The sequence below is a fragment of the Molothrus aeneus genome, unplaced genomic scaffold (genome assembly GCF_037042795.1).
Source record: "Molothrus aeneus isolate 106 unplaced genomic scaffold, BPBGC_Maene_1.0 scaffold_59, whole genome shotgun sequence".
Taxonomy (NCBI): domain Eukaryota; kingdom Metazoa; phylum Chordata; class Aves; order Passeriformes; family Icteridae; genus Molothrus; species Molothrus aeneus.
The window spans coordinates 638,467-643,614 of NW_027099211.1; positions in this window are offsets into that span (position 1 = coordinate 638,467).

A 5,148-nucleotide genomic window follows, 5' to 3' on the forward strand; every position below is an offset into this window, starting at 1 on the left:
AGCTAGGTTTTAACATTGTTTTCTAATTTTTGGACCGGTACCTCGGTTATTATATACATATGTATTTTTTTCTTCTTTGATTTCTTTTGCTTTTTTTAGAATGACTTTTCTGTGCTCATCAATTTTCTACAATTTGATATATTAAACTTTCCAAAAAACACCCCCTTCTTTGGCCAATAAATAGTGTAAAGCCAACCTATTCTGATACACTACAGTTTTTGTTTGGCTTAGCTGACTTGGTATTAACTCCAATGCCTGGGCAGCTCCATTTGCTATCATTTCTATAACTGCTTGGAGTCTTGTAATACGACTCAATAGATAATTTGGGGTCAATACAGAGTTAAGTTGCTGTGCTGGTTTTACCTTTTCCTTTATTATTTGTTTTTTTACCAAATCTCGAACCGTATCTTCAAGATTAAATGTAAAACAAATCCATCTCTCTCCTTTTGGACATTCAATTCCAAATATATTACCACTTTTTCCTAAGTTTCTTGTAATCCAATAATTTACTCCATTTTGCTTACAGGTTCTTAATTTGGACGTGTTATAACAGTGGCTGTTGACGTAGGTGTGTGTAATTAAAGAGGAACTTTGGTTTCTTTCCACGTGATGCTTTCTGCAGCATTTGTGACACAATCTTGCTGGTATCCCGAAAGGGAAAAGAGAACAAATGAGTGCCAGAAACAGGAATAACAGAGGTCCAGTATGGCTTATACTCCCACCTCCCAGGCCTGTGAGGTTGCAACCCACAGCAGGTGTATTTGATCTTCTCGGTGGCGAAATACAGAGGCCAATCTGCACTTGCCCTCTATTTCCTTGTCACTTTCTCTTAACTAATTTCCAGGCAAATTGGTTTGGACACCCTTTAACTGTGGTCTCTTACGGTTCTTCAGGTATCTCTCATTCACCAGGCACTAATAATTCCCATCCACAAAGCTAAGTTATTACTTTAACACTTTTTGCAATAAAAGCATAAATTTTGTGAACTACAATACTAATTATTCTCACAATTCAAGCATTTACTTATAACCCAGCTAGCATGTCCAGTATTGGAATGAATCAAATAAAGTTTACTGATGGAAATGGTAATTTCCCTTCTCCCCTGTACAATTCTCAGGCTAAGGTCAGAACACAAAAACAGTCTTGATCCTTCTATCTGGAGTATTCCTCCCCTAAGGAGATGTTTTATTCAGGCAGTGCTTGAACCTAGTGGTATAAGCATTGTCTTACTTCTGAATTCAGTGTTATTCTTTGTACATTTCTTGGATCATTTGGCTTTTCCCAAACTATTACCACTCAGTCCCCATTGGAAAGTCAGTTTGGTATCACCCGGTTTAAATGTGATAGTCCTTTGATTCTGCTGGCATGAATTCACCCTCTTTCTGTGATTCTGATTGTTGCTTCAGTAGTACCTGGAAAGGACTTCTTAATAGCATAGTAATAAAAGAAAGACAATACTGCATTAACTTTTACCATTCACTTTTCTTCCAAACTTTCTGGGTTTAGCTAAAAGCTTTTTCCACAGCAGCCTCTTCTTCTTCTATCCAGCTGTGCTAATAGCTGCAGAGGCAAATTCTTCTTTCTGTGAGTTACAGTTAGTTAAATAAGAAAAGCTAGACCAATTTTAACACGAGATGTATCACATCTATTGCTTTTTACTTTTTGGGCAGCATTTAATTGTTTTAGCCTTACAAACCCATTCTTCAGGAAAAAAAAACAAAAACAAAAAAACTTCTTTTTAACAGCAAACAAAACACACAAAAGAAAAAACCAAAAACCTTCTTACTTAAGAACAACAACCCACTTTGTGAGGTTTGGAGAGTCAGCAATCTCTGCTTTGATTTTATCTTTTAGTGCTAGCACCCCTCCCGCTCTTTTCACGGCCTTGCTGTCAATGCTGTGCTGCCACTTCGTTGCAGGGCCGGAGCAGGGGAGGGCAGCCAGGGGCATGGGGACCCTGGGGGCAGCCTTGGGTCCCTTTTGCCCTCTCTCTTCCCTAACCAAAGTAGACATTTCACAGAAAAGCACTTTCTATAGGAATATTGAAAAACTATAGATTGAGGTAAAAGCATCAAGTTTCTGCCCTCACTGGTGCAAAGTCACATGTTGTTTGAAGAGCATCCCACTGAATTTTCTAAAGATGTGTGAATGTGTCATCTGGACCACAGGAGATAAAGCAGGGTTAAAACACTGAGCAAAACTGAAGTTAACAAACACAAGGTTCATCAGCCTTGCAATAGAAACTTGCAGAAACCTTTCAAGGCTCATCCAATAAAGCCTCGTGGCACTTTGTTCTTCCCCCTCCTCCCAAATCTCCATCCGTCTGAGCCAGCATCAGCAGGAAACTTTGCACGGAAGCTTGCCAGATAAAATAGCTATATCATCTGCCATTAGTTTTAGAGAGTTCTTCAAAAATAGGTTAAAAATTATTTTATCTATTATTTTTTAGCTCTGTCCTAAGTTAGGGATGGGCCAAGTCTCGTGTCTTTGTCTCACAGAAAGGTGGTTCACGTGTCCTTTAATATCATATGTGCAAATATTTCCCATCTGCATTCTGCCTTATCAGAAGGCTAATTAATTGTTTTATCATACTATATTACATTACATCTAAACCGAATCTGCCAAGTACTCAACCCCACACACACCGCACACAACTCATGACTGTCACCCAACAGTCCCGACACACATACACACTTGGCCCTGACAGGCCAAGGAAACAAAACACCATCACTTTGGGTAAACAATCTCCACGCTGCATTCTACTTCAGCACAAACACAGGCACAGCAAATGAGATAAGAATTGTTTTTCCTTCCTCTGAGGTTCAGAGAATGTGAATCCCAGAAATATTCTTGGGAAGACTTGTGCCTTGCTTTTCTCTGTGAAGAGAAATGCGGTGCCAGGTGCACCCTTGCCTCCAGGGCAAAGAATCACGGAATGGCTTGGGTGGGAAGGGACCTTGAGGTTTATCTTTGATTTATGCAACACTTCAACAGGCAAGAGGGGGCTCATCTGCTTCAGAGCTGCTTGCTTTTCTCACACCTTTCACAAGCAAAGCCTGAAGCAAACCCTCCCAAGTTGCCCTATCGACCAGGGGACCCCTCAGCACTCAGTGACACTGCCGGCAAAACCTCAAACTTTTACTCACACAGGGACGAGGCCGTGCACTCGGTCGTAACCCAGATTCTCTTTTTCCAGCAGTAGCCTCGAACTTCCTTTGTTCTCTCTGCAGGCCTTTTTGCTAGCACACCGATTAACAGACTACAGAAGTTTCACCAGCAGACTTCAGCTAAATCCAAAATTGGTTTCTACCCCAAGTAAAATTTCCAACCCCCTGTCTCACCTGCGATGTTTGGAATTTTAGGAGGTGGCAGCCCACTCGAGATCAAAGGTCCTGGGCAGGGTGCAGACCCAGGGACACAAATCCCATCCCTTTTCCAAGGGAAACAAAACTCATCACCCCAGTTTCCTTACATCAGTTTGCCGAAGACGTTCGGCACTCCCAGGTCACTCAGAGTTTTCGTTGGCCGCAGACTCGGTCTTGGAGTTACGGAGTTACGCTTCCTCCTAACACTCACCTCCCCACCTCAGCCCCCTGCTGCTGCGTCCCCTTCTCCGCCCCTAACCCTACTCTATTTTCCAGCCCGCCCTTGCTCCATCCCTCACTCCGCCCTTAACCCGTCCCACCACACCTCCCGCTCCATCCATTACTTCACCCACCGCCCACCCGTGAGTCCCCTCCAGCAGCACGCAGGAGCCCGAACCCTCGGAGGACGGCGCAGCTCTCGCAGCAGGACAACACCCAGGCGAGACAGGCAGGGACAACGTCTGTGGGCTGCAGGGTGTCACAAGGGGCTGCGGGCTGAGGGGAGGGGGCTGGAGAGTGACACAGAGGATGGGGGGAGCTGAGAGGCAGAAGGGGGCGTTAGGAGCAATTGGGGGGCTCCAGGGTGGCACAGAGATGCGGGAGTGGGGAACTTGAGGGTGACAAGAAAAGGGTGAGGGGGAGCAGATGCCTTGAGGGGCAAAGTGGGGGCTGCTTGAGGGTGACAGGTGAACCAGCCCTCACACCACCCCTAACCAGGCGGAGAGTGCACGGTGGAGGCCAGGGGGCCAAGGGACAATGTCAGAGGTCTCGGAGTGGCACGCAGACATTGCGGGCTGAGGGGCAAGGAGGGGGAGGCTTGACAGACGGAGAGCTCACACCGAGGGTTAGGGGTACAAAGGACACAGGGTACCAGGTAGGGTTAGGGTACAGGTGCAGCAGCCCTCAACCCAACCCCAAGGTAACCCTAAAGAGCACCCCTAGGACCCCAGTTTTCCCCAACAGCAGCACAAGGCAATAACCCCAATGCTGGGACAGCCCCAGAAGTCTCCCAGCACCTGCAGGCAGCAACCCTAATAAAAAGGTAGCAATGATGTTTGTGGTCTAGAGAGTGAGAGGTAGGAGTTGGGGGCTGAGCAGTTTTTTAGGGTTTTTTTTAGGGTTTTTCTCATGGCTTTCAAAGGATATTTTAGGGCTTTTTATGGAGGAGTTTTCCAGGAAATTTCTGGGAACATTTAGGATACTTTTAGGGCTTTTTCAGGGCTTTAAAAAGATTTTGTTAGGGTATTTTAAGGGCTTTCTTAGTACTTTTAAGAATTGTTTGGGGGGGGCTTTGTGTGCTCTTGGGGCTTTTTTAGGACTATTGAGGGGATGTGGAGGACTTTTCAGGGCTTGGGTATTTTTAGGGTTTTTGAGGGAATTTTTAGGCTTTTTTAGGGTCTTATCAGGGCATTTTAAGGATTTTTGGGGTACTTTTAGAGCTCTTTTTGGACTATTTAGGGTATATTTACGGATTTCTAAAGGTTCTTTGGGGATTTTTAGGGGTTTTTTAAAAGTAGGGTATTTCCAGTGTATTCTAACAGCATTCTGAGGCTGTTTTTAGGTTTTCATGGGGTTTTTAGGACATTTTGAAGATTAGGAGTTTTTCAGGGAATTTTTAGGTTTTTTTAGGGTTTTTTATGGCACAACACATGGAGGCTGAGGGGCAGCTTGAGGGGCACTGTGGGGGCTTGAGGGTGACAGAGGCTGGGAGCTGAGGGAGGAACAGGGAGAGGGGACAGCGGGTGACACACAGAGATGCTGAGGGTGGCAGGGGCAGCTGTAG